This window comes from Lonchura striata, chromosome 4 (genome assembly GCF_046129695.1).
Source record: "Lonchura striata isolate bLonStr1 chromosome 4, bLonStr1.mat, whole genome shotgun sequence".
Lineage (NCBI taxonomy): Eukaryota > Metazoa > Chordata > Aves > Passeriformes > Estrildidae > Lonchura > Lonchura striata.
This window is the reverse complement of record NC_134606.1, coordinates 60,642,633-60,669,530: the sequence shown is the minus strand read 5'-3', so window position 1 is coordinate 60,669,530 and position 26,898 is coordinate 60,642,633.

Genomic DNA, 26,898 nt, shown 5'->3' with positions numbered 1-26,898 from the left:
TGAGTCTGCTCCACCAGTTCTCAAAGGGTTAAGATCCTTTCTAAGTGCTAATGATACCATACAATGGGTGGTGTTGCTGATAGGCCTGTTATATTTAGCACTCAGAGATAAGGGAAGATTAACCTGGATAACTACCCTCACACCTACACCAAAGACTCGAGATGCTGCTGCTCCAGAGCCTGACCCTGCCCCACAGCCCACCTCAGAAATGAACCGCCCAGATTGGGTGAGGGTTCTGGTTAAGGAGATACGAGAGATGCTGAAGGAGTGCATTTCCCCAGCTGGTGAGAAACCGGCCCTTTGCCTTGAGGAGGGACAGTCTAATAGTAAAGCTGTGGAACCCACAAATGTTACAACTGTCCAGGTTCCAGCTGAACCACAAAGGCAGTCACGGTCAGCAGCAGTTGCCCTGGTAGAAACAAGGAAGTCTAAGGTGAAAGCAGAGCACCCTGCAGATAGGGACAGGAATGGAGGAACCTCACAACCCACAGGGGACCCAGAGATTGCTATCATCACCGAGTCCCTGATGTACGAAAGTCTTCGTAATCTGCATAAAGACATTGTGCGACGAGGGCGTGAGGCTTATACTACTTGGTTACTCCGGGTTTGGGATCTTATGGGTACAGGCGTGCAGCTAGACGGTGGTGAGGCAAGGAACTTGGGACCCTTGACCCAGGACTCGGTTATAAATCAGATTTTTGTAAGGGAACCGGGGTCCCCTTTCTCTCTGGCAGCGGCTCTTAATGAGTGTCAGGGAGAGGTTTGTCCACAGAGAGAGAATGCAAGAGCACCATCATAGAATGCGCTGGAAGACCCTCGAGGAAGGGATCCAACAGCTGAGGGAAGTGGCAGTATTGGAGGTACTCTTTGGGAGGGATGGACGACACAATAATGACCCCGACAAGGTCAGGTGTACAGGACAAATGCTGTGGAGTCTAGCAAATCTTGGGCCATCTCAATACACCACCTTCATTGCAACAATCAATGCTGACGCTCACCGAGAGACAGTGGGCTCTGTTGCCAGCAAACTTAGTAATTATGAGAGTATGATTGATGGCCCAATGCAGGCTCATATCTCAGCTGTGATTAAGGAGTTTAAAGAGGAGATGAGGGAGGAGATAAGGAAGATTAATGCAGCACCCGTGAGAGTCACAGGACCCAGAATCAGCGCCCAACAATCCCCAGCTAGAGAGAGAGGGTACAACCCAAGGGCTAATCTGTGGTTCTTCCTGCATGACCATGGGGAAGACATGGGGAGGTGGGATGGGAAACCCACTTCTGTCCTGGCAGCACGGGTCCGTCAGCGCAAGGAGAGAAACTCTAACCGGAGGAGTTCCACCAAAGTGAAGGTAACCTCAACCTCCCGTGACCAAGCTTGTGGATACGATCTGTCAGACCCCCTTGAAGAGACCTCTAGTATGTATGCCCAGGGAAGGAATGATAACCAGTGTTAGAGGGGCCCTGTCTCTAGCCAGGGAGAGGCACGGGAAAACTGGATCTTCTGGACAGTGTGGATCCGATGGCCTGGCACATCAGAGCCACAAAGATATGATGCTTTAGTTGATACTGGTGCACAGTGTACTCTGATACCATCGGGACATGTGGGGGCAGAGCCTGTTTCCATTGCTGGTGTGACAGGGGGATCACAACAATTGACTCTGGTGGAAGCCGAGGTGAGCCTGTCTGGGAAGGAGTGGAAGAAACATCCTATAGTGACTGGCCCAGATGCTCCGTGTATCCTAGGCATAGACTTCCTCCGGAACGGCTATTACAAAGACCCAAAGGGACTCAGGTGGGCTTTTGGAATAGCCTCTGTAGAGGCAGAAGACATTAAGCAATTGAACACCTTGCCTGGACTGTCAGAAAAACCTTCTGCAGTAGGACTCCTAAGGGTGGAAGAACAACGCGTGCCAATTGCGACCTCGACAGAGCACCGCCGGCAGTATCGGACGGATCGAGATGCCGTAATCCCCATCCACAAAATTATTCGGGAGCTGGAGAGCCAAGGGGTGGTCACCAAAACCCACTCACCCTTCAACAGCCCCATCTGGCCTGTGCGCAAATCTGACAAAGAATGGAGATTGACTGTAGACTACCGTGGCTTAAATGAAGTGACTCCACCGCTGAGCGCTGCTGTGCCGGACATGCTGGAACTCCAGTATGAGCTGGAGTCCAAGGCAGCAAAGTGGTATGCCACCATTGATATTGCTAATGCGTTTTTCTCCATTCCTCTGGCAGCAGAATGCAGGCCTCAGTTCGCTTTCACCTGGAGGGGCGTGCAGTACACCTGGAACCGACTGCCCCAGGGGTGGAAACACAGCCCCACCATCTGCCATGGACTGATCCAGGCTGCACTAGAAAAGGGTGAGGCTCCAGAACACCTGCAATACATTGATGACATCATTGTGTGGGGGAGCACAGCGGCAGAAGTGTTTGAGAAAGGTGAGAGGATCATCCAGATACTACTAGAAGCTGGCTTTGCCATCAAGAAGAGCAAAGTCAAGGGACCTGCCCGAGAGATCCAGTTCCTGGGAGTGAAATGGCAAGACGGACGGCGCCAGATTCCCACTGAGGTCATCAACAAGATCACAGCTATGTCCCCACCAACCAGCAAAAAGGAAACACAAGCTTTCCTAGGTGCCATAGGTTTCTGGAGAATGCACATTCCTGAGTATAGCCAGATTGTGAGCCCTCTTTATCTGGTTACCCGAAAGAAGAATGATTTCCACTGGGGCCCTGAGCAGCAACAAGCCTTCATCCAGATCAAGCAGGAGATCGCTCATGCTGTAGCCCTTGGCCCGGTTAAAACGGGACCAGAGGTCAAGAATGTGCTCTACTCTGCAGTCGGGAACCATGGGCTGTCCTGGAGCCTTTGGCAGAAAGTGCCTGGGGAGACTTGAGGCCAACCACTGGGATTCTGGAGCCGAAGTTACAGAGGGTCTGAAGCCAACTACACTCCCACAGAGAAGGAAATCTTGGCTGCCTTTGAAGGAGTTCAAGCCACCTCAGAAGTAATTGGCACAGAAACACAACTCCTCCTGGCACCCCAACTGGGGTGGATGTTTAAAGGAAAGGTTCCCTCTACCCACCATGCCACTGACGCCACATGGAGCAAATGGATTGCCCTCATCACTCAGTGCACCCGTATTGGAAACCTGAATCGCCCTGGGATTTTGGAGATAATTACGAACTGGCCAGAAGGTGAAAACTTTGGTCTCACTGATGATGAGGAGCAGGAACAAGTGACAAGGGCTGAAGAAGCTCCACCATACAACCAACTACCAGCAGAGGACACCTGCTACGCTCTTTTCACTGATGGTTCCTGTCGCATCGTAGGGATGAACCGGAAGTGGAAAGCAGCCGTATGGAGCCCCACACGCCAAGTTGCACAAGCTACCGAAGGAGAAGTTGGATCGAGCCAACTCGCTGAACTCAAGGCCGTTCAGCTGGCTCTGGAGATTGCTGAAAGGGAGAAGTGGCCAAAGTTCTACCTTTATACTGATTCATGGATGGTAGCCAATGCTCTGTGGGGCTGGCTGGGAAGGTGGAGGAAGGCCAACTGGCAACGTAGAGGAAAGCCAATCTGGGCTGCTGATATATGGAAAGACATTGCCTCTCGGGTGGAAAAGCTAACGGTGAAAGTCCGTCATGTAGATGCCCATGTCCCCAAAAGTCGGGCTAATGAGGAGCACCGAAACAACGAGCAGGTAGATCAGGCAGCAAAAATAGAAGTGTCAAAGATAGACTTAGATTGGCACCATAAGGGGGAGTTGTTCCTGGCTCGATGGGCTCATGATGCCTCAGGTCATCAGGGCAGAGATGCCACCTACAAGTGGGCACGAGACCGAGGGGTGGATCTAACCATGGACAGTGTTTCCCAGGTTATCCATGACTGTGAGACGTGTGCTGCCATCAAACAGGCCAAGCGGGTGAAGCCCCTCTGGTATAGTGGGCGGTGGTCCAAGTACAAGTATGGGGAGGTCTGGCAGATTGACTATATCACACTGCCCCAGACACGCCAAGGCAAGCGCTACGTGCTGACCATGGTGGAAGCCACCACTGGATGGCTGGAGACTTTCCCTGTACCTCATGCCACTGCCCAGATGGAACACCATCTTAGGCTTGGAAAAGCAAGTCCTGTGGAGACACGGCACCCCTGAGAGAATTGAGTCTGACAACGGCACCCATTTCAAGAACAGCCTTATCAACACCTGGGCCAGAGAACATGGTATCGAATGGATATATCATATTCCCTATCATGCTCCAGCTGCCGGCAAAGTTAAACAGTGCAACAGACTCCTTAAGACTACCCTAAAGGCACTTGGTGGGGGAACATTTAGAAACTGGGAAATTAACCTGGCAAAAGCAACCTGGATGGTCAACACCTGAGGGTCTGTCAATCGAGCTGGCCCTGCCCAGTCAGAACCCTTACACACAGTAGATAGAGATAAGGTCCCTGTAGTACATATGAAAGGTATTTTAGGGAAAACTGTTTAGATTAATCCCACCTCAGGCAAAGACCAACCCATTCGTGGGATTGTCTTTGCTCAAGGACCTGGTTACACTTGGTGAGTAATGCAGAAAGATGGGGAGACCCGCTGTGTACCACAGGGAAACTTGGTCTTAAGTGAGAACTGAGTGTAAAATTTCATTGTGTGCAGATGGAAATAGAATAAGGGGTGGATAATGTCCTGGTTTGTAAGATAAGCTTGTATTCTATTTGCCATCTGTTGGAGGTTGGGCAGGTTTGTTATCTCTCCCAAGAACAATGGTTTACTCCGAAGAGGTAATGGTTTGTTAATGGGCCATAGACTGACTCACTTGCAGGGCTGGTAACGTAACACCACCCCATTGTGAGATGCTCCACCCAGAGGGGGAAGCCAAGCACTCTTTTATTGTATAAAGTGGTACCTTTTGGGAGACAGAGCAGCTCTCTCTTTGCGGGATTTCCCAGAGAAGCAGCTCCTTTGGCGAGACTCCCAGACAAGCGGCCGGAGCGCGGTGAGGCAGCGGCGGCGGAGCTCGGAGGCGGCCCCGGCGCAGAGGAAGACCGGCCCAACTGCCACCAGATCTTCAGAGAAAACTATACCCCTCTAAAGATCACCACTTCAGCTGCACTTCATCAGCCACTGCAAGAGGAGCAGCTGTCATTTCAACTGGACTGCTACCAACACCCCGACTCCTCAGGGTGTCAGGTTGTGGACTTTATCACTAGTTTTGTTTGTACCAATTGCATTTGCCTTTTTAAATTGTTATTTAGTTTCTCCTAGTAAAGAATTGTTACTCCCATTCCCATATCTTTGCCTGAGAGCCTTTTAATTTAAAAATTCTGGTAATTCAGAGGGAGGGGGTTTAACTTCTCCATTTCACAGGAGGCTTTTTCCCTCCTTCACAGACTCCTGTCTTGTCAAACCAAGACACCCGGCCAAAGCAGAACCCATAAGAAGAGTCAGCAAGCAGCCCAGGGAGGGGAGAAAGAGCCTGACCCATAGCAAAACCACCCAGCCCAGCCTGGCTGAGACAGACCAGGGTCAAAGAACCTGCCACTCTTCCAGAAAAGAAAGAAACAGTTTTCAATTTTTTTTGTCTTTAATATATGTGTTTCACAGAAACGTGTCTAATTTCTCAGTGATTCAACAAACTGTCAGTTACACAAAAAAACTTTATATTTCTTCTCTAGATTTCTTCTTATTCTAAACTATGACACAGGGTCTGAAAGGTCACAGTCCTGAAAGAAAGGCAACTTCAGTATTTCTAAGAATTGCGTTCTTTTTTACAGGCACATCTTTCCCCAGGGGAATTCTGCATTAAAATGATGAAAAAATTCATCTTCTCCAATGAGCAGGAGAGGAGTAGAACTATATCTAGAAAGGATTTCCCCACCCTCTGCAATGAGATGGTTTGACTGCAGAACTATCCCTTCATTGTTGGTCGTGAATAAGTGAAATTGTAGGCCTTGACCTCCTCTTACATTTTGAATTCATGGTGTTGCTCACATTATTTAAGGAATTTGATTTTCTTAATTTAGCAACATGGGTGTAATTTCTGTAAGTTTATCTTGGTACAAAGACTGGGATCAAAACCCCACAATTTACACTGAGAATAAAACGTGTTCCACTCTGTGGATTTTATTCCCATCCATTCTTTTCCATTGTATTGTATTGCATTCAATTCCACACCATTCCATTGCATTCCATGGCATTCTATGACATTCCATTCCATTCCATTCCATTCCATTCCATTCCATTCCATTCCATTCCATTCCATTCCATCCCAATTTATGAAATTCCATTCCATTCCATTCCATTCCATTCCATTCCATTCCATTCCATTCCATTCCATTCCATTCCATTCCATTCCAATTTATGAAATTCCATTCCATTCCATTCCATTCCATTCCATTCCATTCCATTCCATTCCATTCCAAGCCATTCCAATTTATGAAATTCCATTCCATTCCATTCCATTCCATTCCATTCCATTCCATTCCATTCCATTCCATTCCATTCCAATTTATGAAATTTTATTCCCTTCCCTTCCCCTTCCCCTTCCCCTTCCCCTTCCCCTTCCCCTTCCCCTTCCCCTTCCCCTTCCCCTTCCCCTTCCCCTTCCCCTTCCCCCTCCCCTTCCCGTTTTCCTCCCCTGGAATGGTGGCAGGACACTCTCCCTCGCTGATGGGGGGTTTGGATACCTCAGCCAGCCTTCTTGCAGGCTGCACTATTCTGAGCCTCAGAGCAATCTCTTTTAAAAGCAGAGGAGATGTCAGGGAGCGAGGACAGGATTCGCTCCCCTTGCCTGTCTAGAACGCTCCTGGCTGCAGGGGTGCTCGGCTGCTGGGAAAGCCGAGAGAGGCGAATCTCCACAGGATGGCAGTAAAGCCCAGCATGTTCCTTATCCATCTTCGGTGTGTGGATAAAAAGGACTTTAACACATGAGCCTGCATCCAGCTTTGGATTGTGGTCCTATTTCTAGGACCACAAATGAATTGTTTACCATCTTAGTGCTTTGGTTTTCTATCTCAAATTTGTATATGTGTGTCCATGCAAGGAATTACATCTCCAAGACCAAGCATAGGAGAAGAGGTACAATATCAGCCAAGTAAACCTAATTCCTGTCTACCTACTTGAATAAAAGTGCCCCAAAAGCACATTCCTCAGTTCTTTCTCAACCCTGAAGCTGTGTAGCTCTGTCCTTCCTTTCAGGCCTAGTTTCATGGTATGGAAGGAAAGCAAAGGTCTCCTGGCAAAAGCAGCTGGGTTTGGGACAGAGCAGAAAATCAGGCAAGAAAGAGAAACTGCAGGATGGAAAACAGCAAGCAGGAAAGAAAATATTTTGAAGAAAGTTTATGTAAAACAAACAAAAAAGCAAACACTTGAAAAAGAGCCAAACACATAAAAGCTAATGTACAGATAGCTACAACCCAAGGTATGGGAGGAGTGAGAGGCCTGGGTTGTCTCTGGATATAGAGAAATCTCACTTATTTGTTGAAGAATGGGGCTTTCCCTTGAGCTGATCGATCACTCACTTCCCAGCTGAAGAACAGACAGGTGAGCTCACTGACAGGTTTGATTGCTCAGATTCCCTGCAATTCACATCACGGACTACTGACAGTGCAAGGACCAGGTTCCAAAGTAGTCAAAAAACTCCACTGAGCAGTGGTGTGTGGGCTGCACTTCCTGAACAAGAGGTGGTTGTTACCAGGTCATTTATGTCATTTCTCTGTCCTTCCTGGCATACCCAGTCCCTTGCCCATCATTTATGTCTTGTTTTCTCTGAGCAAATGGCAAATAGCCCCTGGCTCAAGGACTATAATTTTCTATGTATGTACACACAGAGTTCTGGTCCTAATTTGAGAGCACCTTGTACTTACTCTAAAAGTTTATGTGATAGATCTTTCAAGGGTCTGAGAGGACTGTAGGGAGACAGCAGAGGGATTTGGAGTCAGATGTGGGTGGGCAGGAGACTCTTAGGGTCTTGGGAGTGTTGCCATTACTGAAACTGGGCCCTCTCCTGGCAAAATTAGGCCCCATGATTACCAACTGCAAATCTCACCTGGTTTTTGCATCCTTGTCTGCACCATTACTGCTACCTGCCACTGATAAAGCAAAACATTCCTGTCTTCATTCTTACCAGCATTCACACTGCACCCCTTTTGTTTCTGTTTCTTACATGTGCAGGCATATAGAAAGTCTTACCCACAAATGCTGAGTAGTCAATGCTTTTTGTTTGCATTATAGATTAAAAAATAAAATCCCAGTATATACATTTGTTTGCTGGACTGCCTGACTAACAGTGTTCTGGTATTTTCAGTAGCAACAAGTAAATTCTTGATGGGCTATTCCAGTGATTATAATCCTAACAAATGAGAAGTTTAACTGCAGTAAATGGCAGGTGTCTAAACTGTAGGTGTGACAATTTAACCATTTAATCCAGCAAGGATACATTGTCTGCTCTTGAATGTCTAAATTCTTGAGTGATACAGACAAATGTCCTGCAGTTCACAGAGCACCCAAAAATGTTAAGAACTGGAATGGATTGCCCTCCTTGAAGAAAGATAAAATATATATTATGTATGTGTCGGCTGAGGGAAAGGAAACCTCTCCACATATCTGAAGGAAGAGCGTAAACTTGAACTACAAATTATTTAGTGGGCCCTGGGGAATAAGAAGAATAATGAGACGTACACGTATATATGTATAAAACTCCACAGTGGGATAGGGACCAGGAAATAGGAGAGAAATAGGGGAGATTTGGTGCATAAGAGAGACTAGAGCTGTTTTATTGTGCAGGCTGGGTCCTGAGCAAGTCTCTGAAGTTTAGACTGCAAGGTTACAAGGCAGGGAACTGCAAAGGATTTGGATCAGCATGATTCTAAGGAAACTCAGCACAATATTTAGGGAGGATGTGGGGTCTCATGCAGTGCTTTTAGGGAATTGGCTGACTGCCAGCCTGTCTAACAGGGGACCTCATCTGGAATCAGACCTGCCTCCAGCCCTGTCCATGTGCTGGGCTGCACGCCTGTTACAGCACCTGGTGTGGCCCTGGGGAAATGTTCCAAGGAGCTTCTCCTGAATTGCTCTAGCCTAGGAGATCAAGCAGGTGATGCTGAACAGCTATTTGAGACTTTACATCCGTGCACATTTGTCTATGAATGTGGCTGCTCTCGCAGACATTAAGAAAGAAACAAGTTGTGGCTCATTTTGTAACTGAGCTGGTTGTCCATGAACTGCTCGCTTTGATTGTTGGTCACTTGTAAAATGTGGTTAGCCTAAATCACTTGTTTTATCTCCTTGCTATCACTCGTTTTATCTACTGCTTGTTTTGCTAATAACCTTTCTGAATAAGAAAGTTAATGATTAGCAGCTAATATATAATTACAGAGTGAATGTACTGGCAAGTATTTTATGAGAGACTACAGATAATATGGGTGTTCTTCTACAGTACCCCTGCTTCTTGTCTCTATCGGGCACTTGAACTTTTTTTTTTTCCCCAGAGACAACCAAGACATGAATTTCTTGTTTTTGGTTGCAGATGGGAATGCAGTGCATATTAAAAAAGACAGAGTGTGACAGCACATGCTATACACTGGGATCTGACAGCATGCTGTTTTCTCACCTAATTTTTGTTCTGTCAGGGTGGTAGGGGAGAAATAAAATGTTGTAGGATATTGTTGAGGTTGGTAATCTTGTACCATAAGTTAATTACAGGGAATGATGTTTGACACAGCACATGTTGATCTCTGGGTTATTTATCTCCTATTGGTGTTTGATCAAAGAGTAAAATGCCTTCTGTCAGAGCTTTTGGAATCCAGCCACAAATTCTTGCAGAGAGTTTCATTAAAAAATTGTATGCATGCAAGAGCAAGATATGAAGTCAAACACAATGTTAGAAAACAAAGACCTCATTTAAGAATTTATGGGAATTTTGAAATATTATTTAATTCCTAATGGATCCAGAACCAATAAAAGGTTTTTTTTTAGTAGTCTGTTTATTGAAGCAAATGTATTTGAGGATCAGAACATGAATGCTGCCTGTTTAAATCTACTTTTGGTAGACAGCATGGAATTATAGAAAATTTTATGACTTGTCCTTTTGAGGACATAGTAGAAGCAGTACTTGCAGCTGATGCTCATCAACATGCAGGAGATGTTTGGCAGTTGGTGGGTGAGAGTTGCAGACTAATGCTGCTTTTTGCTCCCTCCAGCCCAGATGAGAAATTCCATGTTGGGTGTGACTTCAGAACTCTGCAGCCCTGGTTACTCCCACTGATGTCGATCCACATTTCCAGATTTGAGAAGCTTTGAAAGCCCAGCTCCAGGGCAGACAGGAGGATAGGTCAGTGGGAAATGCATGCTTCTTTGAAATGCTGGAGGAAGGCATCCAGCCAATTGATGGCTTCACTCTTGACATTATTGCTATTAGAAAAGAGGGATTGGGGATTGAATTTCTGATAAATGTTTGAATTAACTGAATAATTAAGTGTAGCATTCATGTGATGAGGGAACAGTTCCCCCATTCCCCTGAATGAATATATAATGCATACATGGATTTTTTTTTTTGCATGTCTTTTATCATTCAGAGTAACTGCAGTCAAAATGTAAACAATGTGTAAACAATTTAAGTTTAAAACCCCACACATTTTAAAAAATATTTTTTTTAGGAGGCTGCAAAACTGCAAATATTTCTTAGGATTCGCAAAGCAGATTTTTCTCTTTGCTGTAGCATGAACTTAGCCAATGTGTGTTTCCATGGAAGAGTTAAAGACTGCATTTCTTAACTGCAATAGATAAAAATTGTAACAACGAGTGAGGAAAATGCATTTGAAAATGGATTTTATTTACATAACATATACTGCTTAAAATACTCCTTTAATATGTCTTGTCATAGGTAGCACATTGGTTCAAAGTGAAAAAATGGGAGTAAACAGCAACCTTTGTGCAGGTCATCCTCTTCCCATTGTTGTTCCTGTATCTCCAGGAGGTTACAGGTTCACTGTGTAGGACATGACTTCTGAAAAGCAATAATTAAATCCAACACAAACTCTTCCACCTGACTCTGGTCATCACCTCCTTAGGATGGGAAATCAGTGCATTGCTCCCAGAGTGTGGTTGCTTGTAAACATCTTTATATAGGATTCAAAAAGTCTGGGTTTAGGAGTTTTCTTAACCTAACCATCAAATAAATATGTCAGCAGTGATTCAACTTTTCTTCTTCTATATACAAAGCGTATTCATTTAGAGTAGGACACACAACTTGTCTTGGAGAAGAAACCTAAACCCAGATCTTAGCTCTGCAAAATCTTACTGCTTTTTAATCAGAGAATCACAGAATAATTTGGGTTGGAAGAGGCCTTAAAGATGGTCCAGTTTCAAGCCCTCTGCCATGGGCAGGGACACTTTTCACTAGACCGCAGTGCTTAGAGTTGCATCCAATCCTGCTTTGAACCCTTCCAGGGATGGAGCGCCAGCAACTGTGCAGCCTGTTCCAGTACCTCACCAGACTCACAATAAAGAATTTCTTCTTAATATCCACTCTAATTATTTCAGATAAAATACATTAAGAATAGAAAACTTAATAGAAAAGAGCACAAAAAATTTTCCTTATAGCATAAACTTAAAAATAGCCAGGAGGGCACACGTATATCAGATTGATTCTGGGACAGAAAAATTATCATGGTGTGAAGGCACTTCAAAACCAAAACTTTTGACAAAGTTTTTAGTATTTCGTGGCTTTGCTTGTTTGATAGTGGAGATTTCCAACCCATAAAAAAGGGACACTTAAAAGTGTCTCTTAAAAGAGACACTCAAATCATTAAAAAAAAAAAAAAAAAAAAAAGGAAATGCCATTATTTGTGTTTTTTCACTATCCTCCCTCCTTTCCCAAACAGTTCTAACTGTGGTAACATGGTCTCTTGGGATGCAATCTCACTGGAAATTATTTGGGGCATCTGCTTCAGAAGAATGCAAGGGCATTATGTAGGCTTGTTTCCACAAATGTTCTTTAATGTCAGCACAAATTTATACTTCAATGCTCTGTGCTGGGCAGTGCTCAGAGGAAGAAGCTCTCTGCAATCCAGTATTAGAACTTCTTCCAGACTGTAGCTCCAGGAGCTGTAGTTACGTGCTGGAGAACAGATGTTCTTCCTCAGTTCTTGGAATTGCATTGTGACATTTGTAATTCATGATCTAGTGAAGTAATATGGTTCAGAGTAATGCTATAAAATAAATCAGCAGCAAACCAGGAGTTGTGGTAGTACCTGTTTATTACCCAAAGCTAATTCCTGCTACCTACTCTTGTAGACCCCAGTTTAGGACCTAAACTCTTTTTCAAAAGGAATAAAAATTTTCATATGCAGTTCTAGTAAGCATGTGTTTCTATTTGCATCAAAAATGCACATGTATTGCTGGCTTGTGCTACTAATATATTATGCTTTGTTTTTGATGCCAAAACAGTCACTGTCAAGTTGGATAATGCTCCTATAATTTATACTGTTTTTATAAATGATCTGGATGCAGGAATAGAATGCACACTGAATAAGTTTGCTGGTAATACTAAACCAGGAGGACTCCCTTGAGGGCAGAGAGCTCTAGATAGACTACAGAGCTGGGCAATCACCGCTGTAGGAAATTTAACAGACCAAGTGCTGGATTCTTCACGTGGGATGGGGTAATACTGGTTATATGTACAAAGTGGGGGATAACAGGCTGGAGAGCAGCCCAGCAGAAAGAGATCTATGGGTCTGGGTTGATGACAAGTTGACTGTGAGTCAACAGTGTGTCCTGGCAGCAGATTCTGTCTAGGCACTGAGGGTTTTTGAGAGGAATGTGGTCTCACTCTGAGAGGAATGTAGAAAACGTGTGTCTTGGTTCGACAAGACAGGAGTCTGTGAAGGAGGGCAAAAGCCTCCTGTGCAATGGAGAAGGTAAACCCCCTCCCTCCGAATTACTAGGAGTTTTAAATTAAAAGGCTCTCAGGCAAAGATATGGGAATGGGAGTAACAATTCTTTACTAGGAGACAACTAGACAACAATTTAAAAAGGCAAATGCAATCGGTACAAACAAAACCAGTGAAAAAGTCCACAACCTGAGGATTTGGGGTGCCAGTATCAGTCCTGCTGGGACGATTGCTCCCTTGCAGTGGCTGATGAAGTGCAGCTGTAGTGGTGATTTTTAGAGGGTATAGTTTTCCTCTGAAGATCTGGTGGCAGTGGGGCTGGTCTTCCTCTGCGCCGGGGTTGCCTCCGAGCTCTGCCGCTGTCGCCTCAGCGCGCTCCGGCTGCTTCGCTGCGAGTGCCGCCGAAAAGAGATGCTTCTCTGGCAATCCCCCAAAGTAAAGAGCTGCCCTGTCCCCAAAAAGGTACCCCCTCATATCCAATAAAAGAGTGCTTGGCTTCCCCCTCTGGGTGGAATATCTCACAATAGGATGGTGTTACGTTACCAGCCCTGCATTGAATCAGTCAATGGCCCATTAGCAAACCATTACCTCTTAGGAGCAAAACCGGTTCTTGGAAAAGATAACAAACTTGCTCAACTTTCAACAGATGGCAAATAGAATACAAGCTTATCTTACAACCCAGGACAACGTGCAAGCTCTATGTGCAGGGCCCTTTGGCCCTCCTGGTGAGGGCAAATGATTGTGAACTGTTTCTTTAAGATGTTGCTCAGACTTAGGTTAAATGCTTACTCTAGACAGCTGCAGTTTGCTGACGTGAAAGCTGCCCTTGGATAGCATTTTTTACAGCATAAAGTGGCAGATCAACACCACAAATTCCATTAGAACTATCTACTTAATTCCCTGAATTTTTTCTGTTGCTAAGTCAACATTTCTCCATTTTGAAGGCCAGTTGCAATTTATGTATCATTATTAGGTAGGTACTTGAAATTAAATAAAAGCAGCAGTAAGAGCTCAAATTGCTGTTCTGTTCCACTCCATCTGTCTGGATTAGACTTTACAAATACCTGACTAAATTATCTACCAGGATGTGTCCTGTTCAAAGTAGGTGTTTATTGTGATGCTTTCTGCTCCATCAAGGCATGAAAAATGAAGCTCAGGGCTCTTTTTGTGTGGTGTTCTGTAGACAAGGTCAGCTCATCTGGTAAAGTGAAGAGGAAATATGACTCATCAAATATAAAGCAAAGCCTCAAAGTCTGTGCTTTCCAGAGGCAACCTCACAGAAATACTCATAGGTAAAGGATCAGTAAAGGTAGATGGATAGATAGATAGATAGATAGATAGATAGATAGATAGATAGATAGATAGATAGATAGAATTGAGAGTTTGACCCATGAGGTATGCAGAGACACACGAGTTCAGCAGCTCTCCACCTATCTTTCTCATCTGCTTGTTCATTCAGGCAATGAACAAATGCTGTGGAACAGCAAATGCCTGATGCTTCAGAGAAAATTTGTTGATTTAAAATTTGTTGGATACCATTTTTTTTTGTTTGTTTGTTCTCTTTGTGGACAGGGCAGGAACAGCTCTCCTGTTAGGAGCAGCTACTATGATCTAGGGCAATACAGAAGACATATCTTTTTAAAAATTATCCAGCCCAGATGCTTCCTCACTATTTGAAGCATCCATGTTTAGAAATCAGTGCACTATCCAAGCTCATTTATTCCATCCTTCTAATCTTACTTGCATAAGTGGATTATCTAGATCATATTTTTAAGGTACTAAACTGTGTTAAAATTTTAATAGGTAATTATCACTTTATCGAGTCTGTCTGTTTATATTTTGTAGACTCTTAATAACCCTGAAGACATTACAACATAGTAAAAAGTATTTCAGTGGCTTACCTATAACTACCTTTACTGAGACAAATCGAATATTTTACAGGGTAAATTTGGGACCAGTATTTCAAAGACAGTGCAAACTTTATCTGTTTGCCTTTCCTGAACAAGCCAGGAATTAGTTCAATGCTTCAGACATCCTGCAGCTATTTCTCTTCTCTCATCACCACAGAACTCCAAACAGAAATCTTCTGATCAACAGGAAGGGGAGGGAATTCAGTTTAGTGCTGAAGTAATGAGACCAGCAAAATTTGTGTAAGATTTAACAACAAAGTGAGGGGAAGTCACATTTCTATCATTGAAGAAAATGAAAGGCAGCAGTAGCAGAGTTAGACTTTATTAGGCCTTTCTGGGAACAGAGTTTAATAATAGCTGGCAAAATGACAGAGTTAATACCATACTGTATCATCTGAAAGCACAATGTTTATTTTTGCAGTAATTTCTTTGCATGCTGACAAGTGATCTCTGGTTACATTGCTCATTAGTTCTTTCAAACATGCTTCAAACTACATTTAAAAGAGGATGAGGGACAAAGAGAACTGGGCAAAGCTACTAAAAAAAGCAATTTCTGACTCATCTATCTACATATGAAGTTCTGCACAGTTTCATGGAGGTTTCTAAAATTGAGACAAATAATATATGTTCAAATGCTATTTATTTTATAAACCAATATAGACAGTTAAAACCAATTAAAGCTCCATCACCATTAAAATCAGAGAATTTGGTACATTAGAATGTATTAAAAAATACATTCAAGAGGCCATGGGTCTTCACACTATTTGTGGTTAGATGGTTGCATTTGGGACAAATGCTCTACTTGTGAGCTATTTGCTCCGTCCCCCTATTTCAGGAACACTCCCTAATTTTGACATCTTTATATATTTTTTTTTAGCTTTAATTCCCCATGTTTGCATTGGAAAATGGTTTCTATAACAGCTTGCGGTAGGGCTAGTGTTTGAAAATACACATCCAACCCTTCCAGTCAGCCTTAGTGGTGAGCAAGAAAACCTATAAAGCCCATGGGGCAGCTGGACACCCCTGGGTATCCTGATGGAACTTTGTCTCTGAGTCCTTCATGCTTTGTTTGACTTGTTCCTAGATGGGCATCTAAAACTCTGAGTGGGCCATGGCCCCCTTCCCACCCCTGCAGCATCTCAAGTGCTTGAGGGGGGTTATTGCTTTGCCCTTAAGCCAGGGCACCTCAGAGAAAATAATGGTAGCAATGGATAACAGAGAAGAGAGTTCTGGAAGGGTTAAAGTATTAGTTCATTGACATCACTACAGAATTTCTGTAGAACATAACTGGCTTGAAATAATATTATCTTTTAGATTTATTACACTTTTAATTATGCTGTCCTAAACATGCAGCACTGTCATAGCTTATACATTGAGCCCTGAAGCTAGATAGGATTAACTTGAAACACAACCAGAAATCATATTTTTACACTCGGGGAATCTTTTTTAACTGGGAAAAAATGTTTTATGATGCTTCAGTATATCTGGGGACATGCGCGTAATTATAACTTTTAAATTTCTGTCAGCAGCAAGAATAAATTTTTCCTTTTAGTTTTTTTTTTTTTTTTAATTTTTAGGCCTACACATTTCTACAGTAAATCAGTGAAAGTGTTTAAAAAAAGAAAATAGGATTAGAGAGGAGAAACCTCATTGCTTGACTCTCTGCATCCCATGGACACCATAACAGGTTTGGAAACCATAAAGGTTTGCCCTAAAATGTTGGGCAAGATTTCAAATATTCCAGTGTTGCCTTTTTCCCAACCTGGAAATGAAACTATAGATTATTTTAGTAAGGAGGTAATATAAAAGGGAATCTTTATTTGAAAGCCTCCAGAGGCAGTTATGGAAAGATGTCCACAAAAGTCCACCACCCACCAGGGGTGAGTATATTTTTATAGGTTTTGGGAAATTAGCAAAATTGATAAAAAGCGATAATTAGGAGGAGAAGTGGTGGTGCAATCTCTCCCAGGAGCCCCCCCCCCCTTCAGCACTAGCTGTATTTTGTTAATTACATGCATCTCAAAGAGTTGTTCTTGGCCTTGGTTCCCCGGAAGAACCAAGATAGCACAGGGCCTTGTACCCCCTGGGGCTTGGACCTCTGGAATATGTTTTTTCTTTCTCCTCAGGGAAAGACCATGGAAAAGTACAGAGAAAACTAGCTACTAATGCAATAGGTGACAGAGTAACAAATCTGCGTGTTGAAGAATACAGAGAACATATAAAAGAAGAAACGGCAAAACCCCAACAGCATGACGAGAAGGTAATTGCATCCACAAAACAGCTTTAACTCTTTTACTAAGGAACTCAGATCTTCTTAAGACCTCACAGAAGTCAATACTTAACCTTCCTCATTCCTTCTCTGCATTGTCCTTGGTCACATGGCTAACTCAGAAGGTGCAGTCCTTATCTCCAACCCCTTTTGAGGTTTGGCACGTAAAATTGTGGGTGTTTTACGGAGCCTGTGAAGGCATTTTGTCCTGGTTGACCTGTGAAACATTGAAGCTGAGGTTTAAATTTGGGTATCTGCATACCAAGAGCTTCATTCTGTCTTCAAGGTGCTCCTGACCTGATTGGTCTCTCTGAGTGCAGCTCCTTCCTCATGTCAGGCTGAAGGACTGTCAAACACAAAGGTAGTTTGGATAGAGTGTTAGGAAGGCTTAGGACTTGTGGATATGGGAAGATACAAACTCAAAATGGACTCCAGCATTCAGGTTAAGACTGGATATGATTGTATGTGATGAACCTTTGATACCTCCACCTTAATGGTAATTTCTATTAAAAAAATATTGGTTTTGTCAGTCTGTTTTTCTTCACTCATCATTTCTCTTGAGGAGGCCACTCTTTCCTGACCAATCTGTGTTCTATCTTCAATTGTTTCATCAAAGGAATGTGAGAAGGAAGCAAGAATGTCAGGCTTGGGATCAGGCTGAGCACTTCTACTGAAAGTTAGAGACAGTCTGAGGTAGCCATGCACTGCTTCCATTGTCAAGGCTGTGATGTGTTTGACATATATGAGCCTTATGTCTGTGCTGTTATGTGGAAATATTAGTGCAGCCAATGCTTTTGGCTTTATCCTTGTGTCTTAAAAGAAATTAGTAGATACTTTGCTAAGGTGTAACCCCAGGCTATGTCTGCCTGGTGGAGAAATGCATTATGTGGCACTGATTTGCATGATGTAGGATCCACATGTACTGCTAAGCTAAAAAGACTTTTCAACTTCTCAACATTGTTCCTGGTCAAATCCATGTTCTGGAAAAATATGTGTTGGGTTTCTTTATGTTCTGAAACCCCATCCAACAATGAACATGCTGTTTAAGTCTTCCCTTACAGTGAATCTGATTTTTACTTTTGTAACAATGACTGGCAATATCAGCTTTTTGTAACTGTGTGTAGCAAGGAAAACTTTCATAATTGTGAGGCCCTATTTCAATTTCAGTTATATTTACAAGGTTATGCTGACAAAAATTAGACAGATTTAATAAGGTTATGAGGATAACATACATTTAACATATTATCCAAGATATACTTAATTTATTAACAGGAAGGTGGCTACAGGGAAATAGGGGAGGGATTGCCAGGGACTGTAGGGATAGAACAAGCAGGAATGGCTACAAGCTGACAGAGGGGATATTTAGGTGAGCTATTAAGGAGAAAATATTTTCTTTGCTGTGGGGGTGGTGAGATACTAGGACAGGTTGCATGAGGATGCCCAGGGAGGTTCCATCTCTGGAAGTGTTCAAGGCTGGGTTGGATGGGACATTGAGCAACCTGGACCAGTGGCAGGTGTCCCTTTCCAGGGCAGAGGGTTTGGACATGGATGTTTCTGAGGGTCCCTTCCAACCCATAACCTTCTATGCTTCTTTAAGAGACCTCTGATTTCATTATTTTAATGGTTTTAACACTAGAAATTTTTATTAATTTTGTTTGTTTCTGGAGCAAAACCAGATAAAAAAGGCAAAGAAAAAAGTTATTTTTTAATATAAACTTTACACTGCCCCAAAATTAACAGAACCTATTAAGGCAGGAGCATCTACCCTAGGTGTGATCAGCTCAAGATGGACAATGTGGATGTGAAGACCCTCTCCAGGGAACATTCATCTCTCTGGGACAGAACTATTAGGAGTAGTGGGACCCTGTATTTCTTCAGGGATCTCTAGAAAGGTTTAAATTCCTGTTCCACCATCAACTTTCTTTTGTCAAATATCCCTGCACTGAAGCACATATAATAAATGTGTAAAGATTTGACAGTCACACTGTCATTATGATTTACTGCATACACTGAGATTATTTCTGATGGTACAGGAATATTCATGTTGAAACACCACAGTGTCCCCCTGGCTGTTTTTTTTTTTTTTTTTTTTGTTGTGGAAGTACTGGCAAGCTGTAATACGATCTGGGAATACAATAACATGATCTGGGAAATTGAAGAAGATTGTTACTGTGCTGAAAATAAACATAACTGTTGTTCATGGCAGTGTATTAAATTTAGAATTTTAAAAGAAATTTTCCTTTGAATTTGGAAATAATCAACTTGCCTTTCTTGTAACTATTATGCAGTTCAAAACAGCCAAAAATATTTATAAACTGTGTGACCAGAGGAAATAAAACAAGTGCCTTTATGATGTTTCTAATTTAAATGGAAAGCCAAACCCCAAAATAATTTTCAATTGAAGAGAAATTGAAACTTATATTTAAGTGACTGCAAAAATTAAAGGACAAATATTATTTCGTATTGGATGTTAACAAAGATTAGTAGGGAAAAAATTAATTACTTGGATAGAATTAAGTTGAAAATTAATGTGTCCTTTTGTAAGTTTTTATTGCTTAATTACTTCTTGCTTTACCTACCAAGAGATACCATGAGACTGTAAATAAGTACTGTATTGTTACCTTTAGAATTATAGTGTTAAATGTTGGCAGAGCTTCAGTTGATTTGACTGGTTTATCTGTTTTAACTGTTGTGTGTGTGGTTTTTTTTTTTTTTTAATCTTATTTAAATATATTATTTGTCTCAGTTTTACAAGATTCTGTGTCTGGCTGTTCTGCAAAACATAAGTCAGATGTGGCATTAGGGCTGTGTGTAAAGTCAGGATAATATCTACAAATCATCTGAAGTGATTTGCAATAGTCTGGAGAACAACTGCTACCAGCAGTGGAAGGGCACAAATAATCCTGGATGTGGCAGCTCATCGATTCCATTGTCAAGTCCACAATGAAAGGATGAGAAGTGGAGGCATTTCATTGCTGTATGTGGAGGGAGTGAATATGTTAAAATAAAAAAAAGAAAATAGATGTTGATCACAAAAAAACCCAAAAAACCAAAACAAAACAAAATAAAACCACTGAAACATAAAATTGTGGGCTAATCTGGTTTTATTTAAAAGGAAGATTAAGCCCAAGGAGGTCGAAGTTTGGGAGCGGGAATTCATGTCACCAACAGTTTGAGACATAGCAGGAGAGAGCAGCACAGAGAGTAAGACAAAAAGCTGAGGAATAGTACACAGTGGAAACACCAGGATATATAGGGGTAAAAGAAGGATTGCCAAGAATCAAGATATGCTAGATTTTGATAAAAAGTTGATGCTAGTACTCAAAGGTTTGTCCCTGTGAAACAAAAGAACAATGGAGTGATGCTGAACACAGATGGGATGTAAATTTAGGTTGGCCTGGTGTTTTGTCTCAGGTTTTTTATGATTATCTAGAAATAAAGCAGAGATTCAAAATGGCAGTGTATAGACAGAAATGAAATGTCCCTCTTGGAGAAGAGAATTTGACTTAGGGAGTTTGTTGAATATTAGCTGAAGGTGAAAGATGAGCTGATAAACTCTGCAAGTCCTGAACATGTCTCTCGTGAAACTGCCAACTCAGAAGCAAAGATATTTAACAAATTTCCCAGCTTGACCTGGAGAATAACTTAAAAGATATTTAATTTTAAAAAGAAGGAGTGAGAACACCCTTGAAAGTGGTAAACACCTAAATATGACCATAATGGCCTTTAAGGCTTTTGAAGGAGCATATCACCAGAGACCTGGAAGTGCAAGTCTGATAGGATGCATCAGAACAGGCTTGTAGTGGAGTAGATGGCTCAGATTGAGCTGGTAATTTTCTTTCATGGGGTTACTAACATTTATGACATAAGAACTGAGACAGACCAGCACTTTGGTAAAGCATTAAACATGGTGTCCTGGAAAAAGGCAGGTAGGAAAAAAGAGAAGAGCAGAAAGACCAACACTGGCTGAAAGTTAAAATTATCCTTGTGCAAGAAATGCTGATATCTGAAAAGCTTTGGTTCATTTCAGATCAAAATTGTTTGTTTGTTTGTGTTTTTCTTGTTTTTCTTTCAGCAGGAGAGAAAGGTAATTATGGTGGTGCAACATTCAGAAAATTTTGGTTAGCTTCTGATCTGAAAATAAGCTTGGGAACACAGGATCATAAATGTCCTGTATTCACTAACCTTCTCAAACTGAATAAAGAAGCACTGGGCACCCTGGGAGCCTGCTGTTAGGGAAAAAAAATAGTTGGATACAGCCAGGCCTATATTTAATCAGAAATTCACAAAAACATTTTCATCAGAAAACCCCTGTAGTTTTCTAATATCTTTCTTATCCAGTGACCCTGACTCATCCTCGGACTTGGAATTTCATTCACTCAGGTTTGAGGCAGACTTTGACCTCAACTGTGGCCCTGCTGGGTCTTGGCTGTAGTTTCTACAGGGGATTCTGATGAAAAAAGAAAGCCAAGGTATTCTGTGAGTAGATTGAGCTAGTCCTCTCAGTGCAAACTATTTTCTTTCCTTTTCCATTGCTGCTCCAATGTAGCTGCCTTCATTTGGTTTCTGTGCTTTATTTAAAGTAATAGAACCAACCATCTTGAGTGTGATCACATGGCACATACAGGACAACCAGGGATCAGCCTTAGCCAGCAGGGCTAGGAAAGTTTAGGAAAGTTTAGGAAGGGCAGTCCCTGCCTCACCAACCTGACCTTCTATGACCAAATGGCCCATCCAGTGGGAGGAAAGGCTGTGGATGTGTCTACCTGGACTTCAGCAAAATCTTTGATACTGTTGGGGGACCTCCGCAACTCTCTGAAAGGAGGTTGTAGCCAGGTGGGGGTTGGTGTCTTCTCCCAGCTGACCAGCGACAGGATGAGAGGACATGGCCTCAGGCTGTGCCAGGGGAGGTTCAGATTGCACATCAGGAGGATTTGCTTTGAAGAAGGGGTTGTTGAATATTGAAATGGACTGCTCAGGGAGGTGGTGGAGTCATAATCTTTGGAGGTGTTCAAGAAATGTGGTTTAGTTGACAAGATGGTGATCAAAGGTGATCTCAGAGGTCTCTTCCAACAGAAACAATTCTGTGATTCTGCAACAGTGCTCAGAATCCCTTAGAAAAATTATTCCCTGAAAGCAATTATAGCACAATTTGATTAAAATAGAATAACAGGATAATTTAATTATCTTTAGGATCATTTAAAAGAAAAGCAATATGAAGGGCTTGCCCACAGCCCTATGATGTCCGCTTCTTCATAATTTCCTGAAATATACTTGCTGGTTAATGAATCCTTCCTGTCACATATGGTGATAATGATTTCTCATTTCCATTGAAAGCAATGTTTTTGTTCTCTAATTTTCATCTTCATCTGCCTTGATTGAATGGAGCAGTAACACTTTCTCAAGAAGATTGTTTCAACAGATTTATTTTACTTTCCTGCTTTTCTGAAATGCAGGACTTGTTTGGGAAGGGAGGTGTTCAAAACTCAAAGCAAGCAGCAACTTTTCTGCTTTGAAGCTGCTCCTTCTCAAAGCTCAATCAATAATGACTATATGAAGTAACAGCTTCTGTTGTCTGTATCCTGTAATCTTAAATCCTTTTCATTGTTTTTTTCTATCCATAAAAAATGTTCCTCCAGTGTTTCTCAAACACTGACACATCCAACAGCTCAATTTACCAGATTTGTCCCTTATCTGTGATATCCCACAGATAAGTTTTCCCCTTATCTACCCTTATCTTACCAGATTGCACCTCTTCAAACTCTCATTATAATTTCATAGACAATACAATGGCTCCCCTATAAATCTGTTTTGTGGTAATTTCCAAGAAGGCAGGTTCTTTCTAGAAACTGGCAAAATTTAGTATTTTGTGTTTGTCCCTTCCCTTCCCTTCCCTTCCCTTCCCTTCCCTTCCCTTCCCTTCCCTTCCCTTCCCTTCCCTTCCCTTCCCTTCCCTTCCCTTCCCTTCCCTTCCCTTCCCTTCCCTTCCCTTCCCTTCCCTTCCCTTCCCTTCCCTTCCCTTCCCTTCCCTTCCCTTCCCTTCCCTTCCCTTCCCTTCCCTTCCCTTCCCTTCCCTTCCCTTCCCTTCCCTTCCCTTCCCTTCCCTTCCCTTCCCTTCCCTTCCCTTCCCTTCCCTTCCCTTCCCTTCCCTTCCCTTGTCCTACCTCTTCCTTTGTGCTCTTCACTTCTTTCCTCTATTCCCACCTACTGTCCTGTGATGAGGAAACCAATTCTGCTTCCTCTGAAGGTTGGTATATTCTTGACCTATGACTGCTGAAATATAAACTTATTTTTCACAGGGTTAAAGACAGCTAATCTCATCAGGGACTGTGAGAATCCCAGACTGACTTCAGAGGCAAACTACCATCCCATTTGGGGAATAGCAAAGACATTCAGAAGCTCTTGGATTATGAAAGTATGCAAACTACTGGAGGACAGAGCGCATCGCAATGAATTGCCTGGAGAAATGCTGCATCATTCTCTCAGATTTGATTAAGTAATGGCAAATTTGTGCTATAAACCACTGCAAGCATGACAAATTTTCCTGCTCAGGGAAGGATGCAATTAACGTCTGATGCTGGCTGAACTGAATGAAAACAAGATTTTGTGTCCCTATCTATGGGACCTAAGCATGTACACAGTCATACAGGAGCAAGCATTCAAATCCAAAATATGTCTGGTCTCATGGTACTCAATCAGACTGCTCACCACTCATTATTCAGATCACTTCCTTTACAGTGCTGTAAAGATGGGATTAGGTGCTGGTTAAAAAGTCCCACGCATGCAGTTTTGCATGCTTGTATATTGTTTGCTGCTCTACTCAACAAAAACACTTTTTGGACAAAATATAACTTTCCTCAAAGGAATAGTGACTGGTTGCTGTTGATCTCCCCCTAGCAGCATCATCCCTTCTCTTTTATTTTCATCACAACTGGCTTGATAAAATGGCTTGGCATAAGCCAGTTTGAGCTCTTATTTTAAGCATGCATCTTAAAAAGAGAACTCTCAACATTAAGACTTTCTTTGGAAAATCTTGAGAAAGATGAGTACAAAAGATACAACTCCTCCCCTCATATAATGTACACTATAATAATTCCTAGGAAGTTTCTGTGGTCTGTCTTTTCCAGCCAGATTGGGCACTTCTCGGTAGAGGTGTTACAGAACATTTTGTACAAAAGATTAAGGTGAGATTAGCTCAGTAAAATGCAGATGGTATATAGCAGAAGGGAACAAAACAGTACTTTTCATGGAAATTCAATCCCAGCTTTATCAGTGGAGAAGCTAATATCACTTAAATATATTAATGACAGAATGTGATACTTCCTGGAATCTTCTTTTCTTTGAACTCACTGAATTAGCTGTGTAAATTAATGAGCTTTAAGTCATTTGATGAGAGCTGGGGGAGTGACTGTTCAGTATCTTTCACATTAATCTCAGTATAATCTTTTCTATCCAGAGGTGAGGAGGGAAATGACCTTTACAAACAATTTGGAGTCACTCTGTGAAGACAGTACATCCTGCTGGTGGTGATGCAGGACTGCAGTGGTGCTAGAGAGACTGAGGCTGGGTTACTCACTCCTCTACACCTCTTCATTCAGCTTTCAGGCTCCATCTGACACAGCTATAAAGGTTTAGTGAGTCTCAGATGACAATGGCTTCCTTCAGCTGCACTGCCTTGAAATAGAAGAAACCCAAAGTGGTGTGAGTTTCATGTGGAGAAACATATGGGTGGGTTCAAGAAACAGCAAATATTGGGGAATCCAGTCTAGTCTAGGGGAGAATTCCTGTCTGGTCTCCAAACAATTCAGATTGCTTAACCCGGAGCAAGACCTACTATGGGACAACGAAGAATTTATCTGTGAGTAGCATCAGTACAGTGCTCTGCATCTTACCCTAGCTCACTCTGGCAAATTCTCAGTTGTCCTAGGGAAGAAGGAAAATGGAGACCAAGTTATACACAGAGGAAAGGACAAAGATGGATGCACACAGCAAATTCTTCCTGGACTGTGCAGAAATAAGCAGGAGCCCTGAAGCATAGCATAAATACAAAACAAACATTGTGTTTACAGAGACAACTCTCAGTGCTTAAGACTCTTTTCCCTGTAGCTTTTTTCCCTGATTATTGACCAACAGATGACACCTCTGCTGTTCTGCTTTTAAACAAATGGGGAACAGGCAAGCTGTTGCACAAAGTCTCCAAATACAAAGTTATATCCCTCCCTGCTCTTCTGTGGATCCAACCCAAATATGTCAATTTGCTTTTCTTAATTGCTTTTTGTTTATTTCATCAACTGGTTCTCCTTGTGAAACCTATTGGCACTCTGGCTTAGATTTTTGGATGGTTTACTTATTTTAACCCATTCACAGCATCCCTGATGCTGCAACCTGCTTCAGGAATAGTGACATGGGCTACCATGACTCTTGTCATCAAGAGGGCACAGTTCAGCATGGGGCTGCTCTTCTGACCCCTCTGTGACAAATCAGAGCCATCCTGTGGGGAGGGGATGGCATCTGTCACAAGTAGTCTTGGCACCCCTCAGCATTCCTGTCTTTCCACAAAGCTATGACTTTGTCAGGGGCTATCAGTGCTTTATTTTGGGTTACCCCTCTAAAACTTTCAGTATTTTTAAGTCAGTTGCATAGTTGACCAACCCATTTGACATCCTAAATTTATAGTTGATGGGATTTTAATTTGTTTGGAAAAATAAATTTCACTTCATTATATTATTTGTCTCAAACTGTCCTCAATGAGGAGCTCAGAGCCAGCACATGGGTGCAGTGATGCCACGCGTGAAGGCAATAAATGCATTGCAGCTGTTTTTCTGGCAAATACCTGGAGTGTGACTAAATAAAAACCTAAGGCTAAATTTTTGCAGCAGTTGATGGCTGCTGATCACAAACAGTATGTCTTGTCACTGGTGGGTGCAAGGGGAATCTTTTGCTTTCAAAACATACTAATTAATTGAGTAGCCATTACATGCGTGACTTGCTCCTCTGAAGTGTGCTTGGGTGCATGGGAGCAGTATAAATCCAGAAGTTCCTTCTTAGATTTAATCCTGATGAATTAATCAACAGACAATATTGCAAGCAGTCCCTCCAGACTGAGTGATATTTACATAAGAAAGAGCAACGTTCTCTTCATTAGTTATGCATATAATTGAAGTTCCATTTTGTTGTAGGCCCTAACAAAGCTTTAGGTTAAAATACAAAGCCATTATTGGATGCTAGTTCTAATTAGTCTTTAATGGCCCAATCCTGGAAACTCTGAGGCCCACAAGTAATGAGAATTTATTGAGACTATCCTCACAAATGAAATTGTAGAGGGACATATTGTTTTACAGAATTGCATATTAGAAAGCCTGAAAGCATCTTTTCATAAGAAAAATAGTATGGTTATTTAACAGCTACAATTCCTTGTTCCCAAATCTTGGAGATACCCTATTATGAAAAACAAATAAACCACAAAATCCTCTTATGAATCAATTATAAAGATATTTAATCCAGTAAATTTTATTTTTAAAAATGAGAAAGTTTAAAGAGAGCATTTCTGATCCAGTCTTGCCAATTGCAACAATTGTATTTCTACTCTTAAAGTCTTCAGGTCAAGATGTATTTGGGGGCGATTTATCCTATTCTCTGATGGTCTCAGTCTACTGAGATGAACTGCTTGCACAAAATTTTTATCTGTACTATTGAGTGCAGTAACAGCTTTGAGAGACTGAAAAATCCCTTCTTCTCCTCTGGACTCTCTGGGACCTTGGGAAAAACTTTATTAAACTGCTGACAATGACATCTTGATATATGAGACTGTACATTGGGCTGGA